Below are 18,913 nucleotides of genomic sequence, written 5' to 3' on the forward strand. Positions count from 1 at the left end.
AAAACACAATGTACAGGTAGCGCCAATTTGAACTAATCAAGTATATTATGTCGAAATTGCCCAGTAGTGATCTTACAGAAAGTGATTGTCGTCGGTCGTCGAAACAATAGCGCGCGTGATTCTATCTCGGGGGCCTCCGCGCGCCGCGGCGATTACGGGGTCCATCGCTGTCCGGTAAATAATACCCTCCATGGAATCTTCAGCAGCTTTCCCGACTCTGTACAGCTACCATAATTTAACTCGAGTTACTACAGAAAAGAAAAAGGGTTTCTACGCCGCACACAATGTTCCCCAACATTTTTTATTTCGCTCAAAAGTTCGCTAATTGAATGCCGTCGTTTAGAGCGTAAAGCTTAGCTACTTGATCAATTACTTTTTAATATCTACCCTTTTTTTGGAATCGAAATTGTTTTTATACAGCCCAGTAAATTTAGAGATGGCTTACGCCGCCCAAAAATTAATTGATCGGATCTCGGTTCTCAGAGGAAACGGCGCGGAAGAGTTTTAATTAGTGAAAAAAAAGCACCAACTTCCGACGTAAAATGCGGGAGACAAGGGTGGGCGTAGCGGAATAAAAATCTCCCGACGTAATGCGGGCAACATTTGTGTTAGGAAGACGCCTAGTAATGGAAGACAAATTTCAATATAATTTGCAATACATAAGCGTGTTACTTTAATAGCCCAGAACCACCCTTCAAATTAAACGGGGCTTAAGTTTTATTTTATTTTTTCCTCCGCTCAGCTGGATCGTGTTGCGGGCGCGTAAGCAAGTGCCGGGGCGGGCGGGGCGCGGGACTCCATAAAGCGCCCGAGAAAAATATAATCCGGCCAAATTAATCGTCGTACTGGCAATAGTGCGCCCGCGATACCGCCAAATCAAATTAAGGACGCGCTGTAAAAACCAAATTAGTGCCCGTTTTAACCGTGAGAGGGTATTTAGTTCAAGACGTTAGTTCAAATCCCGCCATTTTCATTAACAATAAATATCCCCTCGCAGTCGCGCGGAATCCTTATTGTTTTACTTTTTACACCCTTGTGTCCCGGCGGGATATAGCTCGGACGACGTCTTGTACTAAGGCCCGAGCTAATTTGTTCTTTTTGTTTACTTACTTACAGGGCGAAGGTAATAAAAATTTGTGTTGCGCGAATTGTATGGACGTTAAATTTTATATTGCCGGTCCAGGCGAGTTTTGCATTTAATTGGGAAAAATTTAGGGTCGCCGACGCTTCTGTGCGGAATCTTAAACTGTAATTGAACGACCGTTACAACTTTTTTTTCAATGGTTTGGGCAATCGAAAGGAGGGGAGCGGAGATTTGCAGAATTATGCGGTTCAACTCTAAATGGCATTATAGAGATAGTGATATTGGTTACGGTGTGGCTTTGGGTAAATCTTTCAAATTGTTCCGCGTTGTAGACCGGCCGCGGTCACAGATGCAGTTATCACGAAGGGGTGAACTTGATGTGTTTTTTTGCGGCACATTGGCCCTTAATTACAGGCGATGCACTAAATTAGAGGGCGGCGGTGATCTAAAACAATAAAGTGACTGACATTAGCCCCAGCCGTCGCAGATCGGTCTCTCCATACGTAATTTGACCACATTTAGCCTCATTAGTACCTATCTATTATTCATTACATGTTCACAAATTAGATGACAATACCCCGTCATTATCCCGACTAATTTACTGCAGCTAGGTTGATATCAGAAACTATTTGTGAAATTGGGATATTAAATATAAATACATATATGTAAGTAACACCTTTACATTGCACCACAGTAAAAATACTTATAATGTTTATAATAAATGTACTTATTACACATTACTTAATTTATGTAATATATGTAAGTTAATTATTTTATAGGATGTATTAAACGACAACTGACATTAATAATTATTTATTAGCAATTTGTTAGTTCATTGAAACTAAAACAAAACCATTCCGCCAGAATCCATTTCACAGCCAATAAACCACCTTTGGGGTGAGATTTATCGTGATTATTACGAGTGCCATTCTGACCATCTGCCCGAGTCCGTCCCTGTGTGCGGTAATTAATTTAATTTTTAACGCAGGATGAACTGCCTAGTTCCTGGGCAAACACATTAGATGGATATTTTAAGGAAATTAGAGTTATTAATTAAATATGAGCAACGAGCTCGTGGCAGATATCCTTTAAAGCAGGTAAAAGGTAAACTAAACATTTTGCGTCTCTTGTATGTGTTTGGATTTGTATCTAAAAGTTTTGATTTGTACCTTGGGGTCCTTGGGGGTTTGTAAAGCGAACTCAGTAAAGAGTAAAATAGGTTTTAAGCTTCTTAATGATACTATGTATCTAAATTACTTATCATGATAAAAGAAAATTCGTTTCCGCGGTTTAAATAAATAAATAAATATTATAAGACATTCTTACACAGATTGACTGAGGTCCCACGGTAAGCTCATGAAAGCATAGTATGATAAAATTAAATTTGGTGAAAAATTGCTAGACGTAGGATTTAGTACATAAGTAGTTTATTAATGTAATATACAGGGTGAATAAAAAAGGATCGTTCAAACATTGCATACTTAGTGACTTTTGAGCTCATAATGAACAACTTTTATTATGGGACCAATGCTGAAATCGCGATAGAAATGAGCGGCATCATGAGAGTCGAAATGTATGAAACAGCCAATTTTTTTTTTCACGATTTCAGAATAGGGATGACGACTACATTAAAAAAATGAAATTCTGTTCAGTCCGTCAGTTAGATCGTCTAAAAATACTGAACACATATTTTTCGCTTCATCTAATTACTTAATAATGAAAAAATACAAAGATACAGAGGGCATCAAAGTTCCGGAGGTGGGGGCTTGTGACGTCACTTTAAGGTAAGAATTGTACCTACATAGGCGTGACGTCACGCGAAACTTCAAGGCACTGTAATACCGTACCGTCGTAATTTTTCGTTTACGAGAAAAAAAGGAAAAATAAGTGTCCAAAATTTTTTGATGATCTAACTGACAGACTAAATAGTTTTTTTTAGTCGTCATCCCAATTGGTCCCATAATAAAAGTTGTTCATTATGACCTCAAAAGTCACTATGCAAAGTTTGAACGGTCCTTTTTATTTCACCCTGTAGTAGGATAGGTATAATATAAGAAAAAAAAAATTGTATGTGGGTGCAGTAGCTTAAAAAATTATATGACCTTACTAAATAGGTCGAAGTAAAACTGTCACGTGTCATTCAAGGTGACATGTGGCATTGTAAAACACATCCCAAAATAATCGGTGGATATCAAAAGCGATATGTGTTTAAATGTCAGGGTGTTTTGTCCGTCATTACAGGCTGAAAAGCCGAATATCGTAATTATAATTTATTAAAATTACCACGATGATTGCAGGAAACGTGTTATTTAACGTGGAGCGATAGGATCTTATCGCCGCGATCCTAATTCCCGACGTGTGGATATTATCGTTGGAGCTGCCGAAATCGGCCGGTTGATGCAGCCGGTGGATACCTATTCCAATATGCCAGCTTTTACCATTTGATATGGCTTATACAGCATGTCCATTTTTAGTGTTCTTATTTTTTTTTTAAATATATTTATAGGCAAAGACGTGGCCTACGATGGAGTGAGCTCGCCCAGAAGATGCCTGTTCACTCTTGATTTGAAGGTTGCTGGGTTATATGAGCTCGGAAATATAGCCGCCGGCAAGGAATTCCACTCCTATCAGTAAAATAATTGAAAAATTAAATGTGCTCTGGAATAACGCTTACGATATATACTTATTTATACTTAACTAGCGATCAAATTGTAGAATAATAACTTCCTCGATAATCATCTAATAATCCATGAAACCTGCATCGAAAAGCCACCAAGTTTTTCAGTTATATCGCTAATACGCGTAGAGATGGATACGACAGGCGACTTGGTTTTTTAAGGTGCAGTGATACCTATAATTAAGTTAAAGATAATTAAAAAACATAAACGAAATTAACTTAATGTAATACTTTACTTAAAGGTTTGTTCTTTCTGATAAATAAACAAGGATAATTAAATACATAGCGCGCAGCAATTTGTCATTGTGATGGAGCGCGGTAGGTAAACAAGTGAAACACGATAGTCCGCGGACACCCCCTATAAGGCGTTATTATCGAGACAAAGCGGTCTGTTTGTCTATCACGATAATCTGTGGACTGCTCATTTCAATTCCGTGTTGTGTAAACGCCCTAATGGACGCCGGTAATGTGACACGCTTGACGATTTTACTCACAAAATTGTACGAAACTCTATTACAGTCTAATGACAGCCACCGTCTAATTGCAAGGTTATTACGTTTTGTTGTGCACGCGGCTTAATGATAGTGCCGGTAATTATTGGGCGAGGTGAAACCCTGAAGATGTGTCGAATTGAATCGTCGGGCGGGTAATGACGGCTCGCGGCCGCTGCCGGATGCCCTGGCCTGGCTGCCTCGGCGTGCCATTGCCTTGCTGTGCGCGAGCGCAGGCCCTGATCTTGAGTGATCCATTATAAATAGAACTCAAGATACGTAAAAATAATGCAGAATCTAAGAGTACACTTTCATAGATTCATCTGAAGTGTAGATCATAAAACATTCCTTTGAAATTGAGCGAATCATTCCTTAACCAAAATTTGCCATAATCGACTGACCCGTGCTCTGCAAGTGAGGCAGATCAATTAATGCATATAAATTAATTTAACACAGTTTTTCCCGGAGGCAATATCATATAATTTCCTTACATTTCAAGCTTGAGTTACACAACCCCGAACCATCCATCGTAAAGATCCGCATCATAATTTGACGTGTTCGTGAAAGCGACGTCATTCACAAAAAGTCAATATAATGTTGTCACGACTGTCATTAAAGTCTGTGAAATATGGAAACGCGTGTAATTCCCCATATCGCACGATCTCGTCGAAGATTTGGAGCGTCGAATAGTTTTCGTGAATAATTTACCAGACAATGGACTGTCAACTCTTCTATTCCATTATGTCGTGTTGTGGCATCGCATGACACGAGAAAGCCTGTCGGTAAATAACATCCCATTATTTGTTTGCGCAACTCTGTGGAAATTGCTTTTCATTCACAATGCGATTGATAGCTGACATTGTTGCAATAGAGGTTGTCATGTCATGTACGGTACCTATCCAATAGAAGCTAGTATTGAATAGGTAAATAAACCTAGTAATACCTACTAGTGTTATGGATTACCCTCTAAGGTTTCTTCTAACATAGTCTTGTATTTTTAGCAGTTATTCATCTAGTTATTTCTGTGCTCTATTAGCACATAAATAACTAAGGTTGACTTCTAAAAAACTTACGTAGCAAAGATTCTGTTGCTCAAGTCTGTTCTCAGATTTAGAATCGAGTTACACAAAAAATTAGTGTTTGTTTAGCTTCTAATGATTAAAAAATACATTTACAGCACCAACACCTGAAGGACGGGCACACGAGTCGATCCAGCGTAGATATATTGTTACTAAACCGTGTGTGTAAGCGGATTTCAGTGGCGACTCCGTGGTGCTCCGAGCAAGACTCGGTAGCTAGTACAGTAACAGTAGGACAGACAACTAAAACTAAAGAAATTATTGCTGTCCATTAGGATCTTGTTTTGAACCCCCGAAGTAAAAACGTCGGGGTAAGTTTGACGTGTCTGACTGTCTGTCTGTTTGTGTCTGTGTCTGTCTGTGGCATCGTAGCTCCCGAACGGATGAACCGATTTAGATTTAGTTTTTTATGTTTGAAAGCTGAATTAGTCGGAAGTGTTCTTAGCCATGTTTCATGAAAATAAGTTCACTATTTCGCGGTCGGGGGTTTTTCAAATTATTTATTGTGTTACCTATATACTTAGTGGCTATGTTAATAAAAAAGGGTTAGAATTAGGTATATTTGTTGATTCTTAAGACATCTCTTATGTATTGATATTAGCCCCTATTATCATTTTGCGCTCCAAGTACCTGGGCAATGGTGTTTATCGGGTGAATGATGATCTTTGGGGAAAATAGAAAATTCGTTTTGTAATCTCTTATCTTACCATCTGACCAGAAAACCCACCTTGGTTTTCATACCGCTTGTAACCATCTTCTTCAACCCAACAATTTTCATTGTACCTTATATGTATAACATTCATATGTCGTGACGTCCTTCTATAGTGCGCCTGTAATCCTCTCCTACTGTAGTTTGTTGTACCGCTCGCCGTGAGCGATGAAGGACCTATTAATCAGGCCCTATTAAGGCTACCTTAGTCCAAAAATCGTCATGTCCTCCCGTGGTAATGTTCTGCAATTCTCGCCCACTGTAGTTTGTTATACCAAGGCGCTCTAGCGACCTTTTATTTTTGCCGTGGCCTGAGACGGACGGACTGATTTACGGGACGAAGTGCGAGACTACCGACCCAGCTTACTCCTAGCTAAGCCGACACACACGGCACACGCCACACGTCACCGTGATATGGGTACCATTGGACCCTATTAGACTTTAACCTAGAAACTGTGTTGACAATGTAAAGTTCGGAATATCCATACTAATATTATAAATGGGAAAGTGTGTGTGTCTGTTTGTTTGTCCGTCTTTTACGGCAAAACGGAGCGAAGAATTGAAGTGATTTTTTAAGTGGAGATAGTTGAAGAGATGGAGAGTGACATAGGCTACTTTTTGTCTCTTTCCTACCCCCCACTTCTCTAAAATGGGGGGTGGAAGTTTGTATGGAGCATTCCGCAATTTTCGAATTTAACGCGAGCGAAGCCGCGGTGCAAAGGCTAGTTTAACATAAAATTTATTCATAATTTTGCCGTTCGGATTTTTTGTAAAACATTTTCAGTTTTGTTCCATTACAATCTTTATTTGGTTACGATATTCCACAGTTTATTCTTCACCTAAAACATTTTAATTTTATTAGATAACTTACAAGCACATTACCAATTTATAATATGTGAGTTATCAAATAATTAATTAATCTACGGTTGTACTCACGTTATTATATCACTATTGCTGCGACATGTTTCGGGCCAATTTGGAGGCGCCTCTTCAGGCATATAGGAGTTCACGCGGCGGCTACACTCCGTGGACTGTACCGTAGATTCATTATCATTAATTATTTGAATATGTCTCACGAAAGTTTAACGTGTATGTGAGTTGCTTTTAAGTAAGAATGTGTACTTATTAATAATGTTTTTAGATATACTTAAATCATTTAGAAGTAGTTAGGTTATGTTTGCATGAAATTGTCCATTTACCACTTTGTATTTCCTATACCTACTAACAATATTAGCAATTTATAGTGTTTCGGATACTCCATTCAAGAAATGACTGCATAAATTACGGTAAATCTCATTCACGTTTCCTGCGGCCCCGGTGGCCATGGTATTCTCGCGGCTAAAATCTTTACTTTAATTCAAAATTTCGCTTTTTAAGTTATTACACCTATTAAACGAAAAGTAAGAAGACACGTTCGGCCATTAAAGGAAGTCTTAAGATGAAAAAGACGGGCCGCGATAATCGCCTTTTCATACAAACGTCCTTATTTTCTTTCCTGGATATTATCATTACATTCATTACTGAAAATAATTTGATACAATTAGATGCATATTGACAACAGTCATACCCCTATATTTGATTTCAGCCATATTAAAACTGGTATCTAAACGGTGTTTATTTTCTAATATTTATAATAATTTAAAAAATCGAAAAAATTCGAACATCCCTTCGTTTGACTTGTTTCGATTTTTTGGCTTTAGCTTTGGTAATAACTAAATATTTTTCAGTACAGATGGTGTTTTTGTTACGCACTAGTGCGAGAAGTGGTTCATTATATGCCAGGTCAATACTTCGGAGAGTCATCTGTACTGAAAAACGTCGTACGATACACGTGCGAAAAGGAAGTTAGCAACTCGTGTCGATTTAAAACACTCCCTTCGGTCGTGTTTTAATTTATCGCCACTCGTTTCGAATTTCCTTTTTTACGCACTTGTATCGTAATGTACTATTACAAAACCCTGGGAGTAAAATGAGGACGACATTCATCTGGAGAGCCGGCCGCCCTCTTTCCTCTTAAACCTGGCGGGCTGAAGCGCAGGATATTATCGCGCCGCTTGTTGGCCGCGTAAAATAATAATGGGCGAAGTTCCGCCGCCGCCGGCCGACGGCGCCGCGCGGAAAACTCCGAGAAAAACTCCAGCGCCCCCGGCTCACACTTTACTTTGACCGCTCGTGACGTCACTTAATTTATAAACACGAGAGTTACTTTGACGGGTATTCGGGTAATGACACTGCGTTTTGGTTGCTATGTTAATGATATTATGTTATTTGTTCATTGACAAGTAGATAACTTTTCCGGATAATAATTATCTACTCTACTTATTTATTTACAGTTATGTTAGGTCAACAATTTGAAACGAATTGCCAAGGATTGCCTTGATTCTCTTTTCTGACTCCTCAATCAACAAGATTCGTATATAATATAGATAGCTATTTAAAACAGCTTCCAATGAGTTGTTCAATCATTTGATTAATTTTTCACGTAATGAATGTTTCTATGTATACATATGGCAATGCACCAATAGGTATTTTAGTTTGACAATGCACCTGCGATATATCATGTCACGCGTCGAGTCCACTTCGATAACAAGTGAAACTTTGACGGTACAAACAGTCGGAAAATCAATAACAGAAACCGCAGAGAGCGGCCACTCGAATAAATACCGCCCGACTATCCAATAAAACACGTGAATCGTTTACAATTAAAGCTTTAAATCGGCAATAGGTGTTGCCATAAATTGGAGGAGAAAACAATCAGCGGGCCCGCGTCGCTCGCAATTAGCGCTACGCTGCTCGATAAATTTGCATTAATGCTCGAAAAATCCGAGCGGCCATAATTTTCACGTGCCATCTGTATCGACTGTGCAGTAACGTACGTGTAGTGTCGAGCACTCTCGTACGTTTTGCTTGGCGACCGCTGCCAAACGGCGTGTTTTAGGCACTCAAATTTTTATTGACTGCGTCGGCCTATGTCCATGTGACGGTAACGGCCAGTTGCTCGCGTGGAAATAGAATTGTTAGGTGTATGTACTTAATATATTGATGTTCCATTGATAGAACACCGATATAATATTCAACAATGAGTAATGTTAAACAAGTCTGTTTTCAATGCATTTCATGAACAGCATGATCAGTAGTAAGCTTGTCAGTAATCTGACACTCATGATGTACACAAACAACACAAGACAAGCTTACGCATAATGTATAGGTATACCTAGTCCAAACACAGTAGATCTGTTTCACGGGGACTGTTGTCTGTTATACCTCGCTGAAATGTAAGTACCTACTTTTAAGTGATTTCACAAACAATACATGTTTTCAAATTGTAATGGATTGAATTCAGGCAATGAATTCGATCGATTAGTAATAGATATGACGTACATGTCATGTCAACTGACATTTCTTTAGTCACAAACGTCACTTTTCACACTGTCAAATCTGATCCAAAACAAACCAAAAACAATTTCATAGCCTGAAAAATCTGAATAATACTAATACCAGTGTAAAGTAAAACACAACCCCATTTCAGGGTTGTCGATTTGCGCCATCGTAATAATTAGCGAATATCGGAACCATGTCACGTAAAATATAGGCACCTACTTAGTGTGTTTTCATCACACATGATTATAAAGGGATTGGCAATATTGACACTTAGTATGTATCTATCCAGTTATTATATATTTATTTATCTATTGACAGTAGAAAATAGTTACTATCGGAAATTAAAATTTCATAACCTCTTAAAGTTCATTCTGCCTAGTCAATAGTTAAGTACGACCCCCGACGAGTACCGAATGTAGAATCTAGATATATAATTCCTTTACTTTGTATACTGAATTTCTGCCTTTAAAAACCAGTATACAGTATGTAAACTAACGAAAACCATTTACTGTAACCCGTAAATGTCCAGGTGATACTGAGAAACTTTTACTATGGGATCAACCCCGAAATCACGAAAATATCTTCTGACAGTTTCATAGGTAGGTAGTTTTATTTTATAGTATAAGAAGATGATATGATCCTTTGGAAGATGGGACGCCCTTTAGTTTGGGATGCTACATGTGTGGATACCCTTGCGGCGTCCCATCTCCCAGGGACTTCAAACAGAGCTGGTGCTGCCGCCAACTCCGCGGAACACCTCAAACGGCGCAAATATGCACAGCAATTGATTCCAGTTTCATGTTTGAGCCGTTTGGGGTGGAAACGCTTGGGCCGTGGGGTTCAGGTGCTCACAGTATCTTTAAGGAGCTTGCCAAGCGCCTCGTCGACGCGACAGGAGACAAGAAGGCTGGCACTTACCTAGCGCAACGCATAGGCATTGCCGTTCAACGTGGCAATGCCGCCAGCAGCCTTGCCACAGGGAACCGATTTAGAGCCGATTTTTTATTTATAAAGTATTTATTATATTATTTTTATAGTTACTTAGGTTAGTATAGTTTTTAAGTTAGTTTTATGTCATTTTATAGTAAGTATTTCCTATGGGAGAGTAAATTTTTATTTCGCGTTTTGGGTGTTGGTCCCATAGTAAAAGTTTCTCAGTATCACCTGGACATTTACGGGTTACAGTAAATGGTTTTCGTTAGTTTACATACTGTATTTCTTTCCACATTAAATAACACATTTTAGAAATATCCATCGAACTTCGAACCTCCATACCGTATGTTTTTTTTCGATCTTACTTCGTGGAATGATGACCATGATTCACAGTGTACCTATTACATAGTTAATTTCTATGTAGCTTTCAGTAACACTTGCCCACATCACACCTTTTGCACATTGCAAGTTTGGCATCCTCATTAATACCGAAATTCCAGTCAAATCTAGCCGATACACGGTTAAGCATGAAATACCCCATTTCAGCGGCGTCGGTACTCCGCCGTGATTTACGTAACGCCCCCCGCCTCACTGCACTTTACACTTTTGCAGCTCCGCGCGCCCGAACGCCTATTAATTGATATTCGCTACGACACACTCGCTTCTGATATAAACCCGCGCCAATAAAATCACACCGCTTCGCGCTTTGGATATGTAAAAAAAGTTTGGTAGTTAACGTTGCGCGCACTGTGATAGGATAGAGATCAAGGGAATTATTTGAGCAAGGGTGGCGCTGAAGTTTTTAAATCTCGATTTCATTACCATTTTCATCACTACATACTACTTATAAGAGTTATTAGTAGATAGGTACAAGCAGTGACAGTTAGAGCGTTTTTCACGGTTGTTTAACTTATTGTTATTGATTTGGCACATTCTTAATTCTCTTGCTATCAGTGTCACATCTGTGGAATCACACATATTATTTAACTTTCCATAGTGTGATTAAACAAAAGTTTTCCTCTCTGTTTTGTCTCATTACCATTCTATGGAATCACTACATTAAGGTACATGTGCCTGTTGTGCCTAAATATGTACTTGACTATGTCAGGTGATTTTCGAAGGTGTATGCCGATGTAGTGGCAACCGGTACTATAAATCACATTTTCCATAATTACCTACAGAAATTGTATTCACCCACAATGTAAATTTAATTTTCGTCACATTATAATGGAGTCGTAAAACAGGTGTTCTGTATAAGATAATTATAACATTTGTTAGTCAAATATTATCATCGATTCACCGAAGCCTGAGAACAGTGTCCCGTTGCGATATCTACGTTTAACGTAGGCGGTGAAAAGAATTTGGCGTGCTAACTAAGCCCCCCGCCGAGTGTCTCAGCTCCGTTATTGGACATCCGGAGATTCCGAGCCATCTCGGCCCCGATTTCTTAACTACGTCTCCAACCGATAAATAGTCAATCAACGTGCAAATATAAGAATAACTACTAAAAAAAGCATAGCTTAAACACTGAAAACTTCTTCATTGCTTTTTGATGGTGTAATTATTTAAAACTGGGTTTTTGTTTATAGATTTGTTTCAATTTGAAAACCAAATAGGGCGAGGGACGCACGTGGTGTCACTCCGGGCGTCAAGTCCAATACGTTTCGATGTTTATGTCTTGGCCGTGTGTTTATGTGGGCTGATTGCTTCGGCAATGGATAAACCAACGGCTCATTTGTCTGCCCAAACAGGATGTTAAGCGAACAATTATTTTGTATATGTTACACTAACGACCGTGTCACGAATACTGGCCCATATTAGATACATAAAACTCCTAATTAATTATGTGTACATTTATTATTTACAGTGATATATGTTGGTAAATTAACGGTAATTGTTGTAATTGTAATGTAAATTAATGTCTATAAACAATAAACATGATGTATACAAATTTATGTACGAATATCTAAGGAAGAAGAACTTCAGAGGACTTCATAGGAAGTGTAGACGGTACACTAATGACACAGTATAATAAAGAGTACTATCGTACAATATGCCCACTCCCGCTCCCCGCTGAAAGTGCCGCCACCCCCTCTCGGTTACCTCACAGTTACCGCCTGTCAAAAACGCGAACAATCGACCTGTCATATCTCACTCATACAAGCATGGTACGCGTTTACCTACACGAGTTTAGAATGTGTGCTGGGAACACGCCTCTTTCATATATTTGATCGCCTGTGTCCGAGATGTGCTAATGATTTACTCGTAGATATATAAAGTGTATGTAGTTACTTAGTTGAGAAGTGATCAAAATTTTTGTAACTAAAAATCGACTATTTACAACAATGTATGTATGTAGTTTAGCAGTGTTTTACACGCCGCGCCGCCGTCCACTCCGCCCACGCACGCCATACGAGAAACAAAGGCATTGCCATTGCTTACTTTACTAAGCATCCAGTATAAATGCGAACTCAGCATTCGTAACAACTGAACGCTCCCAGGGATCAAAGCATACACTGGTTTTTATGGTTTGCGATAGGAGCCAGGATTTACAACCCGTTGGTATGACTTATGTCGCTCGGTGCCCTTTGAGAGTGTAGCTTACTTGCATTACGAGTGAAACATATGCGTGTCACGAAGGAAACCGAGAGACTTCGCTAGGAATCATGAAGACCACACGGCACGACACTCAAACGTTTAGCTTATTTTTTTTTGTTTTCACAAGAGGTTTATCAAAGTCTGTATTAGGCTTCTCATTTGATGTCAGAGGACAGTATTTTTATGACTATGTACGAAAATGACCTCTGAAATTTCGGGAAAATAACAAGTACCTGTAGTCCTGTACCTAGGCAAAATTGTAACAGGGCCGGCCCCTTATATAATAAAGTGAGAAGTAACCCATAAAAAGCATAATTTTGAAAACTTTTAAATTATATTTAGGTCATCATCCTCCTCGCGTTATCCCGGCATTTGCCGCGACTCATGGTAGCCAACTCCGCTGTGGCAACTAATCCTAAGATTTGGCGTAGGCACTAGTTTTACGAAAGCGACTGTCATCTGGATTTCCAACCCAAAGGGTAACTAATAGGCCTTATTGGAACTAGTCCGGCTTCCTTACGATGTTTTCCTTCACCGAAAAGCGGCTGGAAAATACCAAATGAGATTTCGCACATAAGTTACGAAAAACTCATTGGTACAAGCCGGGGTTCGAACCCGCGGCCTCTGGATTGTAAGCTGTGTCCGCACGCTTTTACCGCTAGGCCACCAGCGCTGTAAAATTCAGCGGTGTTTAAATTATATAGCGGTGTATTAATTAGTCGTAAATATTTCGGGGCCAGGACCTCTAACTCGGGTGCATTGTTACAAAATAATATTTTAGAACGAAACCATTGATTTAGCGTTGGTATTTAAGCCCCCAATACCTGAACAGCTATGCTGGTCACCGTCACCGTTTTGGTGTTGGATACTAAAGTGTCCATGTAAATGATTAAGTGTTAAGTTACGATCATACGATGTCCACAGGCGCGCGCAGCAGGCCCCGGCCCATTCAATATTATATTACTCCGCACCACACCTCGCATCGACAAGATGTTATCGCTCCGGAATGTTATAAAATTGAATATTTCCCATATTTTACCTAATACGCTTACCCCTGCAGCGTCTATGCGAGTATGCGTGTTCCGCACACTCCACCATCTACACAAATATAACGTTTTACGATACATTTTATAACGAATAGAGATGTTATTTAGTTTCGTCGTCAACATGACCACGAATAATTTTAAATTTCGTTTCATTCAAATATCATGTTCCTACAATTGTGAATTATTGTATCTAATACGCTTCCTTACTTCTGTTACTTAGGATATAATTGTCATTGAAAACGTGAGAAGCATAACTAAAATACTTAAGTAATATCGTCTTTTATGTATTTTAAAAATATACGTCTTTGTCTTTGGCTAGTCTGTAAGCCCATTTATAATAAAAAAAAAAAAACTAATTCAAAGAAAAATAAAGTAAAAAAAACATGACAGGCGAATTGATGAAATTTTCAAATCGTTATGACCGATTTAGGACAACAGGGTTTTAGGATTTAGGACACCATCGAAACTTTCTTGAAACGATATTTTCCTGTGTATATCAGAGGTTTAGAATCTACAAGAATGTTAGTTCTAGGTATATTATTTGACCACTTCCCCTGTCTGTACTGTGTCATCAAGTTAATTTTTTCACTGCAAGCTACGTATAACAAATAAAGAGTTTTTAGCTGAAGTCCCTTGCTTGTAGATGCGGGTCACTCCTCTTCCGCTATACCATGATGTTTTTCTTCTCGTGTCGATATCGTGTCATAAGATATTGTGAAACTATCATCCTGGATACCCTACCCACTACTTCCTGTTTGGAAGGCATACCACTCACCAACCAGTTTAGTTATAACATATTTATTAACTTAGGTACAAAGCATACACAGGCATGTGTTGTAAATATTTCATAACAGGAAACTCAACGACGCTGTTTTATTAATTTACACGTATTCGACAAAAGTCGCAGACCTCTCACTGCGAAGGACTGCAAATAAAAAGTTCGCACTATAAAGCCATCTTCGAGAATTGTATACTGCCCGAATAAAAAATAATTCTGCAATAAAATAATCCGCTTATTGGTATTTTTAGCAGTTTCCGCTCATTCAGCAATAGGAGCTACGTAAAAAGATTCGACGATTACGACGGTTAATAAAATGATCATAATTTATCTGTTCTTAATATTAATGGATTTAATAGTACCTATTTAACAGAACAAGATCTCGTTTGCGGCTTCGTCTGCATGAATTACTATAATTCTTCATTCGATGGCCGATCTAGAGGTATATCTATTCTGAGGGATTTGTTTAATTGTCCCTGGGATACCTACAAAATATCTCGGAATTCAAGCAAAGCCAGCGTGTTAAATACAGGAATAAGGTTTGTCGACAAAATCATAATTAACATGTATACATATTATTATTAAGTTGAAACGCTAAATAGGTAATTTAAAGTTTATATCTATTGTCCTTAGCTAATCATTGACAGAAGATGTACCGAAGTCGTTATTGCAGAAGTTAGTGTTTGGTTTTAATTGTATGGAGCAAATGCTATTATTTAATGAGTGCATGGAGCGTCGACTCGTGCTGACCACCGGCACGGGCGCCCGACAATCCTGAGTTACGAGTCCGCCAACAAAGAGGCTGTTAGTTAACGCTGTCCTGCTGCTACCAGCCAGCCCATAACGCAGTTCATTATTTATATTAACAGTTTAGCAGTCAGTGGCCGCGTCTCATCCCAACTTATAGCCGCGTGAATATGCGTGGGCATTATTTGTACCCTTGTTAAGCGCTGAGGATATTATAAAAATGATTCCTTTATCCGTGCTGTGACACTCGCTGGAAATTGGTCGTTTAATTTATGGTTACCATAAAAAAGGATTCGAGCTCGGGCTGGAATTTCATTCATAAGAACGCAGAGGCGTATGGGTCTTTATGGATGGATGTTTTCATTAATTTAAGGCGGAACTGGGGAATGCCACCGAGGTGTCGGGTGTCGCGGACGCAGATCGAGATACGGCTCTTGCTGCGACTACTGTTCCCGCTGCCGCGCATTTGTCACTCAGGATTAACTGACGTCATTGCAACCAACGACACCTCGTGTACGAAATGCCAAGCTAAAAGTACCCATCGAATCGCCTTGATACATCTGACGTGAATAAGTGCAAGTCGTGATCGGGGCATGTGTATTTAAATATAAAATGAATCTTCATTCCTTAGGAGTCAAGTGCGTGACTTAATTTATAGCCACGACCGATGAAGAATAATTCTAAGATATTTCAGAAGACGAATCATTAGTCACGAGGGAGCAGACGGTGGCGATATAGTGCGCGCGCGGCGGGCGCCCGCCGTCGCCGGGTGCGCCGCCGGTAGAAGGCTCGAGTAGCCGCCGGACCTCAGCGCAGCCATCTGATAAGCGACAACTCGCGCTCCATATAATCTCGGAGACGCATTAGTCATCGCGGTGACCCGCCGCTCACCGACACGGACGGTTCGCCTAATCCACTAAAAATATTCGGAGACGAATTTGTCGGCCCGCTCCGGGGATCGAGTGATCGATAGCGCTACTCGCCACAAAACGATAGATAAAGGCCGATAAGTCACAAGAAATATGACGCGAACAAAATCGGGAGATGTACGTAATAAGATAAAAGTCAAACAATGATTCGACCGCGGATTCGCCGCGGCATAATTTATGTGACAACGCGTGATGGACGAGCGGCGACTTTCGGTAAACTATTTACATACGGCGGCGGCGGCCACGCTGTCGGATTGGGTTCTGTTGTGACAGAGGGTGGGGCTTAGTACCGAAAACAAATGTCACTGTTATTTATTAGGTTACGGTGCTATTAAGCCTAAGACGGGAATTATGGTACTCTGGAACCCGTAGTTCAAATTGCGATGGCGTAAGCCTTTTGCCAGACAAAAAAAATGATAATACGTCTAATCGATTCGCGCCCCTGTAGGGGCCTGTGCTTTTGATTTTCATTTTGGAGTGTCTTCGCAGAGTGAACTAGCATGACTGAGATGTGCTCCCGTGGCGATGGTTGTGGAAATTGAATCTAGACGCGGCCCTCACGGCGCGGCCGGCAATTCCCTCAGCGCGCCGACTTAGATTGCTTCCTCGAGATTGTCTTCTGCTAACTGTTTGTATCTACGCACATGTAGGGTATTGAATGATTTATATTATTTTGATAGGCCCTTTCCAAATAACTTAACCACAAAATTAAAATTTTGAAAAAACCCCCGACCGCGACATAGTGGACCGATTTTCATGAAACATGGCTAAGAACACTCCCGACTAACTCAGCTTTCAGACAAAAAAAAAGAAATCTAAATCGGTTCATCCGTTCGGGAGCTACGATGCCACAGACAGACACACACACAGACAGACAAACAGACAGACAGACAGACAGACAGACGGACAGACAGACACGTCAAACTTATAACACCCCTTCGTTTTTGCGTCGGGGGTTAAAAAACAGGTCAATTGATACCATTAGCTACCTACTATTGGATTTCAATTTGTTTCGATTCAGAAGTAGTCATCTTGTATCAAACATCGAATCGTCGTGGATGCATTGACAATAAGATTCTTCGTCGCATAGCATTTAGTGGGTCCAATTGGTCATCCTATTGCATTTTCAGTAAAATCAGGCGCAACCTGGCGTAGGTTGCGAATGGCGAGGCAGCATGTAACGCCGAAGACAGCGTGTCGCGGGGCTAGCCGTTAGCCGCGCGACAAGCCGAAGGCCGGAGGCGCGTCGTTTTTATCTGCTCCGCGCCGCGCTCGCTCGACCGTGTAATTGGATGAGAACGGCGCGATCCCAATAGCGCGCCCTTATCTGTTCGCGGCAAATCCACCCCCGCCCGCTGCCCCTCCGCACCCCCGCGACGCCCGCTGACGCTCCGGCAATAAGTTTTTAGTGAGTAATTCAAGATAACCCCTTGATGTTGTTCATTTTCACACTTCCTTTCGCGAGAACAGCTCTTTATTGCGTAATATGTAACTGTCTCCTCGCCGACGGGTGTCCCGGGGGCGCAGACAAACTTCGCCCCTTTTATGATGTTAATGCGATCGCCCCCGACCCTCCTATCTCTATAATGATAATTGCTTTTTCAAAAATTATTGTTTGATGTTGTCGTTTAATGTGATTTCTGGAAGTTCCGTAAATTGCCGTCTGACGTTCTGACGTTAACAGTTAATAGATTACGGTAATCTCCTATCGAATATCTACATCAAGAGCTGTAACAGCGATTATTATTTGGTCATTAACTCGTTTCTTAATGAAGTTTATCAGATATCTAAAGGCTGATAGCGAAGGGTTGCGAGTAGGTAGGCTAAATTTCGGAGGGACATCATAATTTCTAATTTAATGCATATGTATCATATTTTCTACAGTCTTCACCTTTAATACACGTTGATTTCGTTATTAATTATTCTAAATAATGTAATCTAAATCTAGTAATGTATACGATATCAGCGACCCCTGACGTAGCACTTCCCATCTCATACGAAATAAAAACAAACCTTTTATTTTTCCAGATAACACGGGTCTTAAAAATGCGCAATCGATAGAAAAATAAAAGATAGGATTGCGAGGGCCGGATACAAAGCGGGATGCTGCGAATTGTCGTCGTATTAGCCGGTATCAGATGGGCGCTGCCTCCCCACTGCCCACTGCCCACTACATTCTGCCCACTGCCCACTGCCTGCGCTGCCCACTTCCCGGTTATCGGCGCTAAGCCTGCTTTACAGCGAGTATTCGCTGAGAAAATGCACGGACCCGAGACATCTGGGAAAGCGCTTGCTCGAGTGTCTGAAATATTTATTTCTACCAACTTTTCTATTATGAAATAATGAAGAGTAACTAAACTGAAATACTAATACTAGGTATAACCTTTTTATATTGGTGCGTCGTAGCAAAAATATATTTCCGTGAATGATTTTAAAATCAATACAGTTTTAAGATTTTCAA

At 40.1% G+C, this 18,913-nt stretch overlaps 1 protein-coding gene across 1 annotated transcript in view; it reads left to right on the top strand.

The window, feature by feature from the left end:
- Positions 1–18,913, top strand: part of LOC125227617 — a 60,816-nt gene extending 41,903 nt beyond the window's left edge. Inside the window, exon 3 of the mRNA XM_048131973.1 lies at positions 18,481–18,913. The gene's annotated coding sequence lies outside the window, so the exon portion shown is untranslated. The remainder of the gene's footprint in view (positions 1–18,480) is intronic.

The sequence above is a fragment of the Leguminivora glycinivorella genome, chromosome 6 (genome assembly GCF_023078275.1).
Source record: "Leguminivora glycinivorella isolate SPB_JAAS2020 chromosome 6, LegGlyc_1.1, whole genome shotgun sequence".
Classification (NCBI taxonomy): domain Eukaryota; kingdom Metazoa; phylum Arthropoda; class Insecta; order Lepidoptera; family Tortricidae; genus Leguminivora; species Leguminivora glycinivorella.